Source organism: Silene latifolia, chromosome 9 (assembly GCF_048544455.1).
Source record: "Silene latifolia isolate original U9 population chromosome 9, ASM4854445v1, whole genome shotgun sequence".
NCBI classification, from domain to species: Eukaryota; Viridiplantae; Streptophyta; class Magnoliopsida; order Caryophyllales; family Caryophyllaceae; genus Silene; species Silene latifolia.
The window spans coordinates 168,223,490-168,246,337 of NC_133534.1; positions in this window are offsets into that span (position 1 = coordinate 168,223,490).

Here is a 22,848-nt window from a genome sequence, read left to right on the forward strand (position 1 = left end):
GCCTGTTTTCTACACTAACTACGCATGAACTAATGCGGAGCAAAGGGAAACTAGCAGCCGACAGCGCTTCTCCGAAACACAACACAAAAAGCCAAAATCACAAATAAACCACAATCCAAAAACACATATATACAAACCGCCTCACGCAAAATACATCGAGACAGATTTGATACAAACGACTGCCTATACAAATAGGATCTGGTACAAGTATTTATCATACAGACACTGGCCTAAAACAACGAACTGGGGGCTATCTACCACCTACCGAACTAAGCATTTCCTATCCTTTCGATCGGAAAAGAAAAGGAGCAACACGGAAAACAAAGGAGTAACAGCCGGAAGCAAAGGTGGTTACCATGACGGTAATACCTCATTCCTACTCCACGACAAAAAAAGAAAACAATGTGTGGCATATTTTGGACGACGTGACAATCATGAGTGGTGACTCAGTGCATCGCCCCGACGTTAACCTCCAATCGTCAGAATTCGGCGATGAGAAGGAGCCATGACATAGGGCGCTACCCCGATGTTGAAACCCAATCATTAGATATCAATAACGATCGAAGAAGGCAACGTAGAACAATGCACCCGTCTTAACCCCCAATCACCAGAAATCCGACCTCTGCAGACAATAGCCAATGATCGATACGCGATCAAAAGCTGGGCAAAGGCCACCAGGGAGAAACACAACCAAGCCTGTAACAAACAACAGTCGTCTCTCCTCCTCTAGGGTTATCCTCGTCCTCCAAGGTCTCAGCAACGGACTCGGTAGGCCCTGAACACTCCCCTGCAATCAAGGGCAAAATAAAAATGTCAGCCGAAATTTCGGCATTACGACGGCACAAAATGGAAAAATCCAAAAAAAAACCTGCGAAACAAAACAAGGGCAATCCCGCCCAAACACAAAAAAAAAACAAAAACAACGAAACAATTCACAAAAACGACTCGCCCTTCTTTTCAAGCAAAAGACGAGTTAAAACAAAACCAGAAAATTTTCAAAAAAAACCAGCGCCTCAAGACCCACACAAGTCCGCCAACAACCCAAAAAAATATTCCTGACACGATGGGGTATTTTCCACAGCTCGAAAAGGCAGTTTTGCGCCAATTCGAACACAAACAGGTCAAAATTTCAAAAATACGACCACGACGAAGCAACGTGATTTAATCGCGTCTCAAAGCGACCTAAATTACCGTTAAGGTCCATTTCAAAACAAACTGACTCAATTTGAGCTCAAACATACTGAGTCAATCAAGAAGGTCCTCAAAGAGCCATGTTCCGTGAGCACATGCCGAATGCAACATCATCGGGTCTTGATAAGGTTAGACTTACCGCGGATGAAAGGACCCGGGTAAACAATGTTATCCGATATGGTTTTCATGGCGGTCGGTCCTATTCCGAGAAGTGGTATGGAAAAATTGAAGCTTTACAATTTTTCAAAGATTTTTTAACCTTTCAAGAATGGAAAAAGGTTAGCTCTTTCGTTGGTCCGCTATATCCGATTGAGGTAATCCAATTTTATTCTTCGGTTTCCATGAGAAATAATATGTTGCATGCAATGGTCAATGAGTCCGAAGTCACCATCTCCCTTGCTGATTTTTGTACTCTGTTTTCGGTTCCTGATGATGGGGTCGAAATAAACCTGAGTGAGGAATGGGGGGATGTGACGGAGGAAGAGAAGCTCAAAATTAAAAGGTCTTTTGATGTGGATGCTACAGGGTCGAGTACTATGCTAGTGGGACCGTTTATTCCTAAGTTAAAATTCTATTTAAACTTTCTTTGGAACACGGTTGCCCCGAGGAGAGGTGGTCGTGATAAGTTGTCAAGCTATGAAATGGTGTTGGTCTCAAAGTGGCTTGAAGGGACTAAGGTTAGTCTTCCTCGTCTTGTTTTTCATCGAATCATTCAAACAAGCATTTCCGTCACCGAGGAGAAATTGTATACTACTTTAGACTTGCCATTTGGGATGTGGATTTCTCGGCTTTTAGAACAAAAAGGGGTTGTTGGGTCTTCTAGCTATGGTGTGATGGTAAAAGATGAGATGTGTGACGCTGATCTAAAGTTTATGAAAATTGGAGCAATTGGACCCGATTTGGTGTTTTTGGCAAAGGGTAATGTGGTGGAAAAATCTTCGGATATGGTGTCTGTTGTGAAGCAAAAATTGGATTCATTTATGGCGAGTATTTGTGAAAAATTAGATGCTCAAAACAAGTTGTTTGCGGAGTTGGTCTCGGGTTTGGGTAAAGACAAGAACGAATGGGGCTTCGAGTTCGAATGGTTCGGGTCATTCCGAGGTCTTAGCCTACTTGCATGGGTTGGAAGATCGTGTTGATACTATGGCTCGTGATGCGGCAAGGGCGGCTAAGGAATGCGTTCGTCATTTCGGGTCATTGGCTAACTTGGCTAGTCAAGGAGGGGCAATTTGGCGTGAGGGGAAGGCTATGCATGAGGACATGCGGGTTATTTACGAGGCTACTAAAGCCTTGTCCTTGAAGGTGCTTAATTTTGAGACGTGCCTCACAGCACAAGCTAACCATGTCCGCTCGTGCTTTGATCATCTTGACTCTCTTGAGTTTAGGACTCGTCCCGGTTATGTGAACCCAAATGTCGTGAAACGCGACTATCATTAAACCCGCCACCATCCTTTCCTTGCTTTCCTATTATTAGACTTTTTATTTTGGATAATTGTCTAATTCGGCCCATTTTGGCTTATACTTCTATTCGGCCCATTAGGCTTTCTGTCTTGTTATTTCATTCGGCCCATTGGCATTAGACTACTTGGTTTGTAGTAGACATATCTTATATTTTGCATGCTTATCGTAGATTACTTTCTCGTTTTATAATCTCTCTATGCATAATTAATACGTGTCTCGTTCTATATTATTCTAGTTGTTTTATGTCTGTTCTCGTCTTTTCGATGATGTCAAGAGGGAGAAGAAATGATCGTGACTTAAGTATTTGCCTAAACTTGCTTCTTGTCAGAACCTTTAATCTCTTAAGGTCCTTAGATTCTATACTTTGTATATAAGTGGATTGTTCTTGCGTTCAACTGACTATGACTTTTATAGTATTATGTTGAGGGGGAACTTACACTTAGTCACAAATCGTAAGAGACTTGTCATCATAAAAAAAGGGGGAATTTGTTGGACCATATTGACATATGTTTTAAGTTTTGATAATGACAAGTGTGTGCTTCATTTTATATATACTCTTGCTCGTAATCGTTTGTTTAGCCTTTACTAGATTGACTTAGGTTTACAAGTTAAGCAAGTAATGTTATAGCATCCTTGGCTATAACATTGAAGATTTGTGAAGCATCGTTCAAGTAATGTTATAGCAGCTTGACCTATAACATTGAAGATTCTTAAAGCATCATAGCGACTGTAACTAGTTCCTAGTATGAGGATCACTCAAGCAAAAGGCTCGATCAAGTCTTTAACAAGCTCAAGATGAAGAGCTTATGATCAAGATAAAGAGAAGATCCTATTCTGAAGATCTCCAGGAAGATTAGCTAGTTTGGGTCTTCATCTAATAACGATATCTTAAGAAGAAATATTGGGAAAGTAAAGTTATAGCTATTTCACCTATAACTTTACTTACCCAACTTAAGGTTATAGCTGTTTCTACTATAACTTTGAGTAGCAATTTTATGGCACGATTTTAATAGTTTTAAAATCATTTTCAAAAGATAAAATTCTTCAAATGTATTTTAAAATCATGTGTGTATATAATAGAGATGAAATAGGGGTTGTTATAATGAATAATTCACATTTCTCTATTGGTTAGTAAAACGGCTTATGGGTCGTCATGCTACCTAGGGTTTGCTTGATTATTTGACCTAACCCTAATCCAAGGAATGGATTTTCGACCTAGCTGGACACGGCCAAGGGTTCGGCCGCATGGCTTGAGCCACTTTGGTTTCGTGAGTCCTCTAGTACAAGTAATCTATCAAATTAAATCTAATAATATTTTGATAAGATATTCTTATATCTTAAATATATATTTGATTTGATTTGTTTACTTAACAGAAAATCATAGAGATTAATTTTAGGTAAGATAAGATTTACTTTTATCTTATTTGCTTAAATTAAATTATCTCATGGATTAAATTAAGTAAGAGATAAGATTTATTTCTTGTGAAATAATCTTCCATCTCACGGCATCCATTAGGGTTTTGCCTAAACCCTAATCGTCCTCTCTACTATAAAAACACATAATAGTTTTTTAATTGAAATAAGCTTTTCGAAATACATAAATCCCTTGCAAACAATTTTGAGTTTAAATTTAATCAGTTATTTTTATTGTTTTGCATTTGAAAAGCCTTTGCGAAAAGTCGTGCTCTTAAAGTTGCATATTATTCTTAAGGTTACATTATAAGATAATAGTACTTCATATTGTTTCTCACTCGTTCAATTGTGTGAACACTTAGAAGAACAATCAAGTGCTTTCTTAGTAACTTAAGATAGTCAAATCGAATATCTAGTGATATTCAAATTGAGTTATAGCTAGAGTTAGCTATACGAGTTAGGTTGATAATTTTGTAATCCAGGTAAAGGTACTAAAATTATTAATCGAGAATAGTGGACGTAGGCTTCGACGTGTGAAGCTGAACCACTTCAAATATCGTGTGTCTTTGCAGTTTTCCTTTTCGTTCATTTCATTACGTTCATAATCACTTAATTAATTAGTTAAAGTTTAATCAATAAACTTTAAGTAATTAATCGTTGATATAAAATAAAAAGTGGGCATAAGTTTTTAATACTAGATTCACCCCCCCCCCCCCCCTAACCGCAAAAAGGCTAGATCCGTCTATCTTTTTATCTTTTTATTTTATTTTATTTCCGCTGCCTTACACGAGTGAAATGGATTCCAAGTATCTTAAGTGTCCCGTCTTTGATGGGAAGAATTATGGACTTTGGAAAAACATGATAACACACTACCTAAAAGGACATGATTGTGAGTGCTGGACGATTATTAAGAATGGACCACACAAAATTTTGGTCGCATCTTTGGAAGGCACTACCTATGAGAAAAAGGAAGAAGACTATATTGAGGCTGATTACAAGAAGGCTGAGAAAAACTCGAAAGCGATAAGCGTGTTAAAAAATGGCATGACATCGACTGAATTCGATCGTTTTTCTTCTTGCACTTCGGCCAAGGAAAAATGGGATGTTCTTGAGTTGGCCTATGAAGGAACGTCGACTGTTAGGAAATATCGCATTGACCTGCTGATTCAAAAATATGAACTTTTTAGAATAGAAAATAATGAATCACTTGATAGCATGTCAGCACGATTTTCTACTATAGTCAATGAGCTTAAAAATCTTGGAAAAAATTTTAAATCCGCGGATATTGCTAGAAAAGTACTTAGGAGTTTAACCAAGAAATGGCGTCCCAAGGTCACGGTTATGGAAGAAGTCAGAGATCTCACTTATCTTCCCTATGCAGAACTTATTGGTGCTCTCATGGCTCATGAACTCGTCTTGGAAGACGATGAGGCCGAGGCCAGTAACAGTAAGAGCATGGCTCTACAAGCTTCTGCTAAGGAAGAAGAAGACGTTGAAATAGAGGACGAAACCATCTTGTTTGCCAAACGATTTAATAAACGAATTTTCAGAAACAAGCAAGCAAAGTCGTTCAACAACAACAAGTCCAATAATAAGAAAACTTCTGAGTCAAAGAATACGTTTGCTAGTAGAGGATGCTTCAAGTGTGGAGAATTCAGCCATATGATTCGAGTCGTAATAAGATATAAATGCGAGGTAAAAAGCGACTAAAATACTATTCATCAGAATCCTAAACCTTGTTTTGTGAATCCTAGAGCTTATATTATGAAACTAGAAGGTAATATTGTGAAACTTTGGAGGCTATCACGTACACCCGAGGATTTAAAACTTTGGACAAGTTACATTCATGGAAGCCTTAAATAATTCCTCTACGCCCAAGGAAGGGATTGGGATAACTGGTAGTGTTCCTCACCAATTGGTGGGGAATGTACAACATCGGCTTCTTGAATGTTAGGGATCTTAACAACCTTACCAAACAAAGGCATGTCAAATGGTTTATGCATAGTAATCAGGTAGTTTTGTTTGGACTCCTTGAGACTAAGATGAAAGCCTTGTCTCAAAACAGTTTAAAAGGTATTCTTATGGATGGTTGGAGCTTAAATACTAATAATAGCTGCCATAAGGGGGGAGAGTGTGGGTGCTGTGAAACCCTACCATATTTAAAATTGATTTTTATGACTACTTTCCTCAATGTATCAATATGAGAGTTACTGAAATAGCTACAAGTACTGCCTACTGTGTTTCAATGGTTTATGCCTTCAATGATTTAAATGGAAGGAAAGATTTATGGGGAGAACTAGCTCAATTTGCTACAACAGTTCATGATCCATGGTTGGTTTGTGGAGATTTCAACTGTGTCTTATCCTATGCAGAGAGACTAGGGGGTGTTACTAGTGATCAAGAGATTGATGATTTTCATAATTGTGTGAGCAGGTGTGGTCTGACTGATGCCCCAGCAATGGGATCCTTTTTTACCTGGAATAATAAACAGGACATAGAGTCTAGGAGATATAGTAGACTGGACAGGGCTCTAATAAATAAAGATTGGAGTAAATGTATGCCTGATGTTTATGCTCATTTCCTCCCATAAGGTATATTTTATCATACCCCATGTCTAATTAAAAGCAAGGGTCGGGTAATAAGCTCCAGGAAACCATTCAAATATTTTAACATGTGGGGGAAAATAATACATTATCTTCCTCATGTTTCTGAATGGTGGGACTTTCAAACTCAGGGTACAAGAATGTATAAATTGTTTACTAAGCTCAAGAATCTTAAACATCATTTCAGGAGATACAATAAGGACTACTTTACTGATATTGAAAATAGTACTGGGATTGCTCTAAGGAATCTTGAGTATATTTAGCAGCATATTACAGGCAATCCTGGGAGTGTCTTCTGGATGGAGAAAGAGCAAGCTGCAGTTCTGGAATATAAAGACTTACTTGAGACTTGTACTCAATTTCTGAGTAAAAAAGCCAAGACAGCTTGGATTAAGGATGGGGACTGAAATTCTAAGTATTTTCATGGGGTGATTAAAAGCAAATTCATGAAAAATCAGGTCCTGTATATCAAGAATAGCAAGGGTGATGAGTGTGATGACCCACAGGGTATTTAGGATGCTTTTTTAGATTATTACAGACATCTGTTAGGGACTGAGGTTGAAACTGATCATGTTAATCCACTCATTATTAGGAAGGGTAATATCTGCACTGAGACTCACAGGGATATTTTGCTGAAACCTGTTACTAAGCTGGAAATCAAAGCTGCTATCTTTTTTATCCCAAAGCATAAGGCACCTGGTCTAGATGGGTTCTCTAGTGCTTTTTACAAAGACTCCTGGAGCATTACAGGAGATGAAGTTTGTGAAGCTATCCTAGATGTTTTTAAAACAGGCAAGCTACTCAAACAGCTGAATACTACTATTTTAACCCTTATCCCTAAATGTACTATGCCAACTCATGTCACTCAATATAGACCAACTGCTTGTTCAATGTTCTATATAAGTGCATTTTAAAGATTTTGTGTACAAGGTTAGCTGGAGTGTTGCCTGATCTGATAAGTGTGAATCAGGGAGGGTTCATAAAAGGCAGAAGCATTATTGAGAATATTTTAGTGTGTCAAGATCTTGTTAGACTCTATAATAGGCAAGCTTGCACACTAAGATGCATGTTCAAGATGGATCTTATGAAAGCTTATGATTCTGTGAGCTGGCAGTTTGTTAAAGAGATCTTAGAAGCCTTTCATTTCCCTCCTCAATTCAGTAATCTAGTCATGGAATGCATAAGTCGTGCCACTTTCTATTTAGCTGTGAATGGAGAAATCTTTGGATTTTTTCCTGGTAAGAGAGGTGTGAGGCAAGGTGATCCAACTTCTCCTCTCTTATTTACTCTATGTATAGAGTATTTAAGTAGGATATTAAGTTGTGCCACTGAGAAGATGAAGTTCAGCTATCACCCTTTGTGCAAACAACTTAAGCTCACACATCTCATGTTTGCAGATGATTTGTTGCTTTTCTGTAAAGGGGATGCATCTTCTATTATGGTACTGCTGAGATCTTATGCTTCCTTTTCAGCTACCTCTGGTTTAAAGATGAATGTCCAGAAGTCAAATGCCTATTTTAATGGGGTTGGAAGCAAGCTAAAAGATGAAATTCTAAGTGTGTCTGGGTTATGGAAGGCAAATTACCTTTTAAGTATCTTGGGGTGCCTATCACAGCAGGGAGATTTAATAAGAGGGATTGCGTTATGCTCATAGACAAGATTGTTGAAAGAATAAGAAGTTTGGGAGCAAAAAAACTCTCATATGCTGGCAGGTTGGTACTAGTCAATTCTGTTCTATCCACCTTATATAATTACTGGGCGGCTATGTTTGTTTTGCTAAAAGGGGTGCTAGAAAGAGTTGATGCAATTTTTTTTTTTTTTTTGGTGAAATGTGAGTATATTATATATATACAGAAAGTGTATCAAATACAAGTAGGATAGGCCTAATCCATCATAACATTACATAAACTTTAATTTTCCTAGCCAATCTAGCTCATGTGTTTTCAACTTGCTCTTGTCTCATTCTTTTAACCTCTTCTTCATATCATCTATAATCAGCTGAGCCACAAGTATAGGCCTCTTCACTATCTGATCTACTCTACTCATATTTCTCTTCTGCCATATCTGGTACATAGTACTCATGACTAGAGCATTCAGCACCCTTCTCTGAATTTTCAGGCATGGATGGTGGATACACCAGTGCATGCCATTTGACTCAGGTATCCTTAAACCAGCACTCACATTCACTAAATGAATAACTTGTCTGTTGAATGCACATTCAAAAAAGAGATGTTGTTGTGTCTCATCTGCTAGACCACAGAGACAGCATAAGCCATCAACATCCATCCCAAACCTCATCAGTCTACTATTTGTGTGCAGGGATTGATGGGCTATAAGCCATCCCATAAACCTGTGCTTAGAAAGATTCCAGTTGTCCCATACAACTGCATACCAATCAACCTTGGTCCTTGCTCCTCTGAGCCATTCATAACAGCCAGCAGGGGTATAACCAGTAGGTTGCACCTACCATTTCCCCTGATTGTAACCAGCAGCTAACTCCTGCTTCACCCTGCATATCCTCCTCCAAACCCAGCTTGAATTAGTGCTTGATGTGTACTCCTGCCAGTCCCTCCCCTTCAGATAGTTTGCATTTACCCATTTAACCCATATAGACTCCTTCTTTGTTGCTACCCAGTCCACTAGTCTTCCAACCATTGCTTTATTCCATAATTCCTGATCATTTAAACCCAAGCCCCCCTCTTGTTTAGGACTGCAGACAGTAGCCCAAGCCACTAATGGATTACACCTGTACTCAGCACTGCCATCCCATAAAAAGTTCCTACATATGGCTTCTATTATGTGAATGACACCCTTTGGGAGGAGAAACAAAGAGGCCCAATATGAATGCAACGTATTGAGAACATGCTGTACCAAAATCACTCTACCTGCATATGAGAATTTCCTGGCACCACAGCTATGTATCTTGTTGCAAATCTTATCCACCAAGCACTCACAATCCTTCTTCTTGAGCCTAGTGGTTTGAATAGGCATCCCTAAGTACTTGAATGACAAATTTCCTTCCCTAAGACCAGACACTCTCAGAATATCATTCTTGAGCTCCTCATTCACTCCATTAAAGTAAGCATTAGACTTACTAGCACTCACTTTTAGCCCTGAAGTTTTTGAGTTGATGCAATTTGTAGAAACTTGTTATGGGAAGGAAGTACTGAGTACACTAAAGCTCCTAGAGTTGCCTGGGCAAATGTTTGTGTGCCTAAAAAGGAAGGAGGGTTAGGCCTTAAACAGAGTGTGAACTGGAATACTTCCTTACTAGGGAAGTTAGTTTGGTGGATTGTTGTTAAGCAGGATAAACTCTGGGTTTAATGGGTGCACTATGTTTATTTAAGAGGTAAACTTTGGCTATCTTATAAACCTCCTCCAGATACCAGTTGGTATTAGAGAAAAATTTGCAAAGTTAAAGATCAGTTGCAGGATGGTTTTATGGATAATGTATGGAGTATAAGGCCTGAAGGATATTCAGTTAAGAGTTGCTATAATTGGATTAGAGATAAGCATGAGGAAGTTTGGTGGTGCAAAGCTGTATGGAGTAACCTGGGTGCTCCTAAACATGCTTTCATTGCTTGGCTTATTGTCAACAATGCTCTGATGCTCAAGAATAGATTGTTTCAATTTCAAATTGCTGTTGATAACCTTTGTTGTATCTGTCAGTTGCAGGAAAAAAATCATACACATCTCTTTCGGAGTTGTGTATATAGTGCACAGATTTTGCAAGGAGTTGGAAATTGGATTTGCTCTGATATAACATAGTCTGATGGTCTATTAAAAATAGCACGAAGAAGATGGAGCAGATATAGGAAGAATATTTATACTGCTGCCTTACTGAATTGCTGGTATGCTGTCTAGATGCAGAGAAACCAGGCCAGATTGAACCAGTGTATTCTGAGGCCTGAGGTAATTATTGCACAAGTTCAGCAGGCTATTAGAAGTCGTTATGTTATATATAAACCATGTAAATTTTTTTGTGAGGATAGAGCATGGTTGATAAGGGTGCGTTTAGAGTAATAACTGCACATGATTTCAACATGCTGCTTCCTTAAAATCCTTATGTAATGCTTGTTCTATTAATGAAAGCTTACCTTTTAGCAAAAAAAATATTGTGAAACTTGGTTGTAAATGGCTGAAATCACCTATTTTGCTCTTTTTCATATTTTGTGAATCCTAGATCTTGTTTTGTGAATCCTAGAGCTTATATTATGAAACTAGAAGTTGATATTGTGAAATTTGGTCATAAATGGTTGAAATCACCTATTTTGATCTTTTTCTTATTTTGTAAATCTTATACCTTGTGTTGTGAATCATAGAACTCATATTGTGAAACTAAAAGATAAATATAGTGAAAATTGGTCATGAATGGATGATATGAAGTTTTTTTTTCTTATTTTGTGAACCATAGAGCGTATATTATTGTAAACATGGACCTCATTGTGCGAAACTTGGCCCTTTGTGAAATCATTTAGTTAGGACGGAAATTAGGACGATTTCTATCTCTGGTTTCGTCAAACACAGTGCTTATATTGTGAAACTGGAAGGTGATATTGCGAATCTATTGGTATCGTTTACTAGAAAGTTGGCCTTCTCGCCCTCGCGCATACTCTCAATCACTCATCAAATAAAGGGCACTCACTTTCGTAAAAAAGGATGAAGAAAAATATGTGATACTATAATCCATGCATACATTTCATTTTCTCATGTTCCAATATGAATCAAGTTGTTCCATAGCGCCTTCATCTAAGTTGAAATGAATGTATTGCCTCCACAAAATGATGGTCACCAAAATCAAGCAAATGTATATTCCTGAAATACATATCTGTATAAGCTGATTGCCATAGATAAAAGTTACTAATCCTCAATTCGCCGCTTGTTCTCATCAATAAATTAGAATTAAAGATGTCGCTCATCTAAGGGTAGTGAGATGCTCTATTCCTCCTCCACACAAACTATTTAGCCCATGACACCTAAGAAGGCTTAAGCTTCAAACTAAAGACGGGTACTTTTGAAATAGATTTGCAACTGCTGAAACGATCCATGGATGAAGATCATGTATTCCTAATGTGTCAAAAGCACAAGTAATAGTTGCATGTTAACCAACACAGAAGCTTTAGAAAATAACTTGTACCATAAAAAACAAGTAACAATTGATGTATTGTTAAGAGAGACATTGAATTCAGAACCATATCATAAAATAAATTTAGATCCCATATTATTGAAGTTAAAGGCCTTATCATACAATATACACCTCGAGATATGTGGTAGTCGCGACATCAACAAAAATATTCCCGCTTTATTTTATTGTCAAATTCCTTATATACAACATGCTCAGTCAAACGCGTAATTTTCTAATTCTCATGTAAAACACAGCCGTTTCATGATTACGGTTTAATTGCAAACAAGGTAATGGATTCACTTTAGCAAAATTCAAATTAACCTAATGTTCACAATTGAGTACCTGATTATAGAAAAGAATGAAGAACATGAAAGAGCACAAAATCAATGAAAATTGGGGAAAAAACATAATAATGTAATAAACATCAGAAACAAATATAAAATAACGGAATTATCCTCTGAAATGACTAACAAATTAAGTAGAAAAACTTAGAAGAAAACAAATCGATTCAACACAAACTGATAGCAGTTGACCACCTCTTTTTGGCAATAATCGATTGAACCCTCAAGCAACAACATGTTTAAAAAGACGAAGTAGCTACTGAAATTTCATCAAACCTCCGAAAATGAAACACGCATCCAAAAAACGACAAGGTAATCACAAAATATCGTACTCAAGCATCCAAAAACTCGCAAAATAGAGGCGAAACAACTAAAATTAACTATGAAACAATAACAATAGAAGTCAGAGTAAGAGGTTTATGCTCACGATAACGACGAAACTTAAACTGCCAGCATAATCGAGCACAATAGGAACGCACAAAAATCGATGGAAGTGGAGTGAAAAAAATAGTAAAACGAGAGCGAAACTCAATAATTAAACTAATTAAGTAAGTTTCTGACCAAAATCTAACATATTAATCAACAAAAATCGAAATCTAGATAGGAAATAGTAAAGAAAGGGAAGATAAGTAATTAAACTATTTGGTTGAAAATTTAAGAAATTAATTAAGTTGATCGAAAATTAGTGTGATGGACACGGAATATAATCGGGATGAATCGATATGAAAATGAGTCTATATAAATTACCTAGATCCGGAAATAAATTAGGATGATAATGGCGATCAAAAGTTGAGTGATAAAATGGCAATCGAAATGTGAGCGAATGGCAAAGACGGAGATGAAGACGAAGACGAGTTGAAGAGTGAAGAGAGATAAATCGAAGAGTGTGGAGTGAACGGCGTAATTGATTGAGTATGCAGAGAAATTGGTTTATAAGATTCGGTTATGTAGAGGGACACGTGGAATCATCTGGTGTGTCTGTAGTTTTTAGATCCAACGGTTAAGATGAGTACAGCTACCTTACCCTAAGGAGGGTGCCTCACATGATTCAATTTATATATATAGAAATTGAATCATGTGAGGCACCCTTCTTAGGGTGAGGCAGCTGTACAAATCTTAATCCGTCAGATTAAAAAATTACAGATGCACTAGATGATGCCACGTGTCCCCATACAAAATCCTATCAAATAGATATTTTCACCTTTCAATTTCACTCATTTAGTCGATACAAAATCACTCGCACAGTCGCATTCTCTCTCTTTACTTTCCTTCTTCATCTCGTGTTCTTCAACTCGGTTCTTCAGCTCGTTTTATTCAACTCAGTTCTTCAGCTCGTCTTCGCCGTTCACTCACATTTCGATCTCCATTTTACCACTCAGATTTTGATCGTCATTATCATCCTAATTTCTTTTCGGATCTAGGTAAGTTTGATCCCCTAATTTTCATTTCGATTTCATTCCGCTTCCATCACACTTCGATAAACTTATTTAATTTGTTCAATCCTCTATCAACTCATTTAGTTACTGATTCTCGCTCTTGTTTGTGCAGGTTTTGATCAATTTCTCCGCTTCATCATCTGTTCCGTTTCCTTTCTTTACTAGATTTCGATTTTTGTTGCTTAATCTGTTAAATTTTGGTTAGAATCTTATTTAATTAGTTTAATTACTGAGTTTTGCTCTTGTTTTACTATTTTCCTTCACTTGACTTCATCGATTTCTTTGCGTTTCTACTCTGCTCGATTATGCTCGCAGTTTAAGTTTCATTGTTATTGTTCAGGTTAGTTATGATCGATTGTATGTAACCTAGGTTTTTGACGAAACACTCATTATGAAATGTTGCTCATAATACCTAGGTTTCTGAGCATTTACCTCTTACTCTGACTTTTGTTGTTGTCGTTTCATAGTTAATTTTAGTTGTTTCGGTTAGATTTTGTGAGTTTTTGGACGCTTGGGTGTGATTACCTATACGTTCAAAGAATGTGTTTCATATTCAGAGGTTTGATGAAATTTCAGTAGTTATTTCGTCTTTTTAAACGTGTTGTTGCTTGAGTGGTCAATCGACTGTTGCCGAAAAAAGTTTATTAGTTTGTGTTGTATCAATTAGTTTTTTTTTTTTGGTGACGAGGGGGTTGAATCCCCCCCGTTCCCATGCATTCCCGCACCACCACATAGACCATATAAGTCACCCCCCTTCGCGGGCTGCAGTGGCCAAGTGATCATCGCCCCAGCTGGTTGTCTTCTAGGTTAATCTACTTGATTTGTTAGTCGTTTTAGAGGTTAATTCCGTTATTGTAGCTTTGTTTCTGATGTTTATTACATTAATAAATGAATGTTGGAGCTAATATTGTGAACATTGGAGCTAGTTTTATGAACTTTGTACCGTTTATGTAAAATCGTCCATAACATTGTTCATTTATCTTTGATTTAGTATAAAATTGTTTTCATATCAATCCAAAATGCAAAATCTGCATGCCAGATGGTATTAGAACAACCAATGGCTATTGTCAAGTTCCACTTTTTGTATATTTTTGGCAGGAACTTGTTTTAAAACTAGAGCCATTCAATTCCCATCAGAATAATAAGCTTGATTTTGTGAAACCTAGATCTGATTTTGTGAACTTTGTACCTGATTATGTGAAATCTCGACTTGATTTGTGAAGCTTGATTTTGTGAAACCTAGATCTGATTTTATGAAACCTAGATCTAATTTTGTAAAACCTCGACATGCTTATGTGAACTCTAGACCTAATTTTGTGAAACTTGTTTTTGTGAAACCTGGACCTAATTTTGTGAAGTTAGGACTTAAATTGGTTAATTTCATAGTAAGAAATAATTGTATCGACCATAGGTTAAGATTTTGTGAATGTTGGAGCTAACATTGTGAACCTTGGATCTAGTTTTGTGAGCTTTGTATCTGATTATGTGAAATCTCGACTTGATTTTTGAAGCTTGATTTTGTGAAACCTGGATTTCATTTTGTGAAACTTAGACATGATTATGTGAACTCTAGACCTAATTTTGTGAAACTTGTTTTTGTGAAACAGGACCTAATTTTGTGAAGCTAGGACTTAAATTGGTTAATTTCATAGTAAGAAATAATTGTATAGGTCAATGTGTCATGTTTCACATGTACATAAAGTTACTAATGTTTTCATGTCTTTGTTAGTTGTTGATGCATAATTTAATTTTGGTATTATATCATCTATTAGCTCAAAAGGTAGAGCATTATGTTATTGCGCAAGGTGTGGGTTCGAGACCCACACAGATGAACTAATATAAATATACGGTTATTATATAATTTATCATTGACAATATATGTCCAAAGTCACCTATTCAAGTCTTAGATTCACAAAATAAGTTCCAAGATTCACAAAAGCATGTACAGGTTTCACAAAATAAGGTCCAAGATTCACAAAATAAGATCCAATGAAATTGAAAATTAGTCCAATAAAGGAATATGGTGAGGCCGGCTGCCTTGCCATAATTAATGGCCTCACATGATTCGGCCTCTATATATAGATGAGATCATGTAAGCCACCCGACGCCGCCTCACCAGACCCTCGGCCTCCATCACGCCGACGCCGCCTTCCTCCTCTTCTCCTTTCTCTTTTTCTTTCAGATCTGAAAAAATGAAGTGGTGGTTGTTGTTGGTTGTTGATGGGTGACTTGGTGCCATCTTTATGGTTTCTTTTTTCAGTTTTTGATTTTTTTTGGATGGTGGTGCCGTGGTGGGTATGTTAGTGGTGGTTTTTTTCAGTTTTTTTTTTTTACTAGTGCCGCGGGGAATGAGGGATGGGGATGGTGTGGGTGGTGGTTATGGTGTTGTGGTGCGTGGTGGGTGGTGGGTGGTGGGTCTGCCGCCTCCTGAATCAGTAGAGTTACACTCAAAAATGATTGGCTAAGAATAGGAATTAGGGACTCAACCAAAATTAGGGACTCATCTGAACCTATCTATCTATCTATCTACCTATCTATATATATATATATATATATATATATATATATATATATATATATATATATATATATATATATATATATATATATATATAGAGAGAGAGAGAGAGAGAGAGAGAGAGAGTGTGTGTGAATGTGTGTGTGTGTGTGTGTGTGTGTGTGTGTGTGTGTGTGTGTGTGTGTGTGTGTGTGTGTGTGTGTGTGTGTGTGTGTGTGTGTGTGTGTGTGTGAAGTTCTTATAAGTCCACCATATATTTTGAGTCCCTAAGTCCTATCCCTTATCATTAGATCCTCCAATATGGATGGTTGAGATTGAAAACAACAAACGCACTTAACACTAATGAGTTTCCTATACACTAATTAATCTCACTTTCTCTCTCTAACTTTAATTATACATTCACTAATTCATTATCATACACTTAACATTATCTTTTCTCTTCTTATTCTTCAAAGTTTATACAAATTTTACGAGTGTAATTCTAACAAAAAAAGTGTAACTTTTACAAAAAAAAACGGTTTTGACGTATTTTATTTTGGTTTTTGTAATTTTGAGACGAGTTTACGACATTTTAGTATTTTTAGAGTGTAACTTTAACAAAAAAAAATGTAACTTTAAACTACGAAGCGGTTTTGACGGATATTATTTTAAAATTTGTTATTTTAAAGAAGTTTACGACAATTTTGCGTTTTTACGAGTTTAACTTTAGTCTTTTTCGAGTGATTTTGACGAATAATATTTTGAATTTTTGTAATTTTATCATAACTTATTATAACTTTAGTCTTTTACCAGTGTAATTTTAGCAACAAAAAGTGTAATTTTAATTTTTTTAGAAGTGTAACTTTAGTCCATCGAAAATGTAACTTTAGTCCAATGAGAGTATACCCAAGTCCATTGAGAGTGTATCTTTAGTCCATATAAAAAGTGTAACTTTAGTCCAATGAGAGTGTAACTTTAATCCTTTGAGAGTGTAATTTTAGTCCATTGAGAGTGTAACTTTAGTCCATATTAAAAATGTAACTTTAGTCCATTGGAGTATAACTTTAGTCATTGTGAGGGTAACCTTAATAGAGATAAGTGTAACTTTAATGGAGAAAAGTATAACTTTAATAAAGAAAAATGTAACTTTAATAGAGAAAACTGTAACTTTAATAAAGATAAGTGTAACTTTAATAATAGACAAAAATGTAACTTTAACAAAGAAAAGTGTAACTTTAATAGAAAAAAATGTAACTTTATTAGAGAAAACTGAAACTTTAATAATAGAGATAAGTGCAACTTTAATAGAGATAAGTGTAACTTTAATAATAGAGAAAAATGTAATTTTAACAAAGAAAATTGTAACTTTAATAGAGAAAATTGTAACTTTAGTAGAGAAAACTGAAACTTTAATAATAGAGAAATGTAATTTTGAAACCGCCAAACAAAAGTCGAAAAAAAAAATCAAAACTTTTCAAAACTAGATCTAAATTTTTCATAAAAAGATTTTGAATATAACAAGGCAAAAAAAATGCATGTAACAAGGCAAAAAAAATAAAAACAAATCTGAAAATTTAAAATGAGGGATTTAGATCGGAAAAGACCACAATAACAAGACGAGATTTTGAATATAAAATCTGAAAAGAATATAAACAAGATGATTTTTTTACAAGACGAGATTTGAAAAAATATAAAATAGACGATATTTAAAAAAAAAACAAAGAGGAGGAAGTAGATCTGAATCTGAAAACGACAAAAACAAAGACAACAACATCAACGAATAAACAAATCAAATATTTATAATAAGACAAGATTTGAATACACAAATCTTAAAAAAAAATCAAAACAAGTACAACATCAACGACGCAGCAACATACACCCACCATTTCAAACAAAAGAAAAAAAACACAAAACCTAACTAAACAGATCTTGAAAACAAGAAAACAAAATGAGAAGAAGATCTCGTTTTTTTTTGTTTGGTGTCGGGATTTGATGTGGTCGTGTGGTGGTGGAGTTGTTGTTGGAGGCCGAGTGGATTTAAATTCGTGGTGGTGGTGGAGTTGTTATTATCGGGATCCGTGTTGTTGTTGTTGTTGCTGCTGTCGTGGGTGTGGTGTCGGGTGGTGTCGTGTGCGCTGGTGGTGTCGGGTGGAGGTGTGTGCGCTGATGGTGTCGGGTGGAGGTGTGTGCGCCGGTGGTGGTGTCGGCTGGTGGGTGTGGGTGGTGGTGGGTCGTTGGGTTGTGAGTAGGTGGTGTGGTGGGGGATGATGATGTCGGTGGGGTTGTTGTCGGGTGGTGGCAGGTGGGTATAGGGGAGGCCGGGTGGTGGTGGGGGGTCAGATCTGGGGGAGTGGTGTGGTGGGGGATGATGGTGTCGGGTTTTAAGGTGGTGGTGGCTGGGCTGTGGTGTGGTGGGTGGTGATTTATTTTTTTTGGTTTTGATTTATTTGGGTTTTAGAGAGATGAGAGGATGATAATTATGTGAGATGTGAGAGAAGTGAGTGAAAAAAAAAAATTATATATAGTGGATTAGTTTTTGATTAATGTGGATTAGTAAGTGTAGTGAGAGAAGTGTGTTTAATGACCCATTAATCCCCTTTTTTTTTGTTTCAATCTAAGCCATCCATCTCCTTCATCTAAGGGCTTTAAATAGGACTTATGGACTCACACTTAGGGAGTGGACTCATTTGATCCTATTACTATATATATATATATATATATATATATATATATATATATATATATATATATATATATATATATATATATACGATCCGTGAAAACGATCACTCGATAAGAACGAACACTAATAATAGAATTAACATAAAGCAAGTTCTTATTTATATCAAACATGCCCAACACGCATCACTCTACTCTCTACCAAAACCACTCACCACACTCCCATCACCCACTACCCACTGCTTCACCCTCGGACCACCATCGGCACCGCCCGAAGGTCACCAACACGACAGCGCCACCAGCAGTTGCGCAACTCACCGATCACCACCACGTCGGCGCAACTCCGATGACCAATATTTTATTTATCCTGCACCAACTTCCCTTATTATCATCTCACATTCCGTCAGTCAGTCCCACCTTCACGACGGAGGCCACCATGACTACCTCCGACACTGAACACCACCAATATCCAATATTCCTGATTTGCGATCCTATATCTCGATTATCCTTCCTCTGATTTCGAGTTTCACTTAGTATACTCGCTGGCATCGTCTGGTTGGTTGTGTGAGTGGCGGTGGTGATCTTAAAGGCGGTTTTATGTGGCGGCCGATGGCGGTATTATCATTGGTTTATGAGGTGGTGATGGTGGAGTGTTGTGATCTTAGCCCGTGATAGAATGGGTGTAATCGACGGTGTGAGTGTCGTATGTGGTCGGCGCTTCTCTGGCGTGATACGGTGATGGATGGACGTGTGGTTGTCGGAGTTGGTCTAAGGACTCATGCGTCATCATCGGAAGTGGTGTTGGTGGAGCGGTTGGCCGTCATTAGGGCGACGGTGGTGGGTTTTGGTCTGGGGGTGGGTGGTGGTGGTGCGGTTTTAGTTAAGGTGGTGATTTGGGTTTTGATAATTAGAATTTGCAATTTGGGGATTTTTATTGGATTTTGCAATTTGAGCCTGTCTTTTGTGTATTCGAGTATTGTCACTATATGCATATCTAGATTACATGTTTGTGTATATAGTATAGTATTTTGTGTAACTAAGTGGTTCGGTTTTTTGTATCATAAATGTACCTAGGATTGAAAAAAATGCATATGCATTGTTAAAAAAATGCATCTAAAATTTTGGGTAAAAATGCATATGCACATCCTGGGGCGCGTGAATTGGGCTTGCAGGCTTATGCACGGTGGTTGTGCGTTATATTAGTGAAGACGGGTTCGGTACCTCTACGAGCCTACGAGGAATTAGCGTGAAAGGGGCTGGCCGAATTGATGCAGGCGTGAGGAGCAGAGGACAGATCATTGTATGCAGCAGCTGGTTTGAGTGAATGGTGGTTATCGAAATGAGTCAAGATATTGGTAGGAGTAATATTGATGACGGATTAATGGTAATGAAACCGAAAATGCAGAGGAAAACCTGATTGCAATGCAAATGCGAATAGCTTTTTTAATCAATTTATTTATTGGTTGTATTCTACCAGCGCACCAGGTTGAAGTCAAGTTTTTTGCATTATTACATTTTGTAATTGTAATTTGGATTTTCCTTGTGTATATCTATGTCACATTTTTTATTTAGAATTGTGCATTTACTCGGGAAACATGAATTATATCTCGTAGAAAGTGTACCTAAGATAGAAAAAAGTGTATCGATATTATTAAAAAGTATATATAAAATTCGGGTAAAAAGTGTACTTACAATAGAAAAAAGTGTATCTACACTCCTAAACGTTGTATATAGAATTAAGTTAAAAAGTGTATCTAGGATAGAAAAAAATTTATATAGATATTAGGTAAAAAGTGTAACTAGGATAGGAAAAAGTGTATCTATATTCTTAAAAAATGTATATAGAATTTAGGTAAAAAAACGTATCTAGTGTAGTATAAAGTGTATCTGAGATTTGGTAAAAAAAAAAAGGTGTAATTAACATGTATGTTTCAATGTATCTAGTGCGTTCTCACCGAATGATTATTATCACCGAATCCCACCTATATATATATATATATATATATATATATATATATATATATATATATATATATATATATATATATATATATATATAGTGGAGTTCTAATGAGTCCACCATATGTCATTGAGTCCCTAAATCCCTCTAAGAGCCATTGGATGGACTCAATGGATGGTTGAGATGAAATTGATTAAGGGCTATTAAAAAGAAAGGAAAAAAATGTGGATGGTTGGATTGAGATGACCAAAAAAAATTATCACTAATCAAATTTCTATACACTAATTAATTTTTCTTTCTCTCTCTAGCCCCTAATTAATCAGTTTTGAGTTTCAGATTTCAGGAGTGTATTGTAATGTTGTATGAGTGTAAATTTGAATTTTTGGTGACGGAAAATTTGAATTTATATAATTTTAACATTTTACGAGTGTAACTTTGATGTTTTACGAGTGTAAATGTAATATTTTAAGAGTGTAAATTTAATTTTTTGTGACGGAAATTTTAAATTTATATAATTTTAACATTTTACGAGTGTAACTTTGATGTTTTGCAAGTGTAAATGTAATATTTTAAGAGTGTAAATTTGATTTTTTGTGACGGATTTGAATTTTTATAATTTTAACATTTAACGAGTGTAAATTTGATATTTTACGAGTGTAAATGTAATTTTTTAAGAGTGTAAATTTGATTTTTTTGGTGACGGAAATTTTGAATTTCTATAATTTGACATTTTACGAGTGTAACTTTGATGATTTACGAGTGTAAATGTAATATTTTAAGAGTGTAAATTTGATTTTTTGTGACGGAAAATTTGAATTTATATAATTTTAACTTTTTACGAGTGTAACTTTGATGTTTTATGAGTGTAAATGTAATATTTTAAGAGTATAAATTTTAATTTTTTGTATGACGGAAATTTTGAATTTATATAATTTAACATTTTACGAGTGTAACTTTGATATTCTACGAGTGTAAATGTGACACCCTCATTTATTGCGGAAAAGTAAACATATAATTCTAGATAAAAACTGCATGGATATGTTTGTAATAGGTTCATTTGGGTAAAAACCTGTAAATTTTAAAACCTGAACCTGTTATAAAAATATCCAAATGGGAAGGTGTCAAACATGCAAGGTCTAAAATAAATCTCATGAATAAAACATCGCTAAAGTCGCGAAACAAAGTTATACAACCCAAATATGAAAAAGGGAGACATATGTCCCTAAAAAGTATATGACATAAAAAGTGTTTAAGGGTCACAATAAAATAAAGCAAATTTAGGTCCCAAGATTACTTTGCTCGCTAGCTCGTCCATGTACCCCATATATGCATCACCTACCTGTCAATCGCATTTTATACAAATACGAAAGCCACAGTCAGTGGGGAGTAACTCCGAGTTCTCCCAGCCACGAAATATCATAATTAATATAACATGTAAACATAAGAATATGAATATGAATAACGCATAGCCTCAGCATATAGATGCTAGACAATCGTGCTTATCATGTGAACAACAATATAACAACACATAGTCCTAGCATGTGAATACTAGACTGACTCTATCAACCATAGCCGGCTTGCATCTCACCTTCTATGATTCATAGAATCATCAAACAAGAAAGGACAATATATCTAGAGACAGGCATAAGTTCTTAGGACAGTCAATAGTCACTCTGTAACTCGAGTCTATACCACGAGGTAAGGTAAACACCCTAGTCCTAAACCTGCGCAGACCTAGCGACATGCAGAAAATACCGCATCCAAGACCCATGATCACACACATGAGTACCCCTAAGGAGTCCACCAAAGGGTTGGCTAGTACTTAAGCTGACCACATACTTCTACGAGTACATCAGGAGGTCATGCCCTAACTTGGATATAAGCCCACCAAGCTAAGACACAAAGGCTATTAAGCTGTGAACATACACTCGTCGAAGACTATAAGGGCCTATCTATGACGAAGGCCGAAATACTCACCTAGGACCTAGTCCCAGCTTGAATACTTTAGCCCACACCACACAAGACAAGTAGGACACCCAATTAACCATAAGAGGGGCAAAGAGTCCAAACTTGCACACACACAAATGATCATACACACCCTAGCATATGAAAGACTACGCAAGAGCATATTCAGCTGACAAT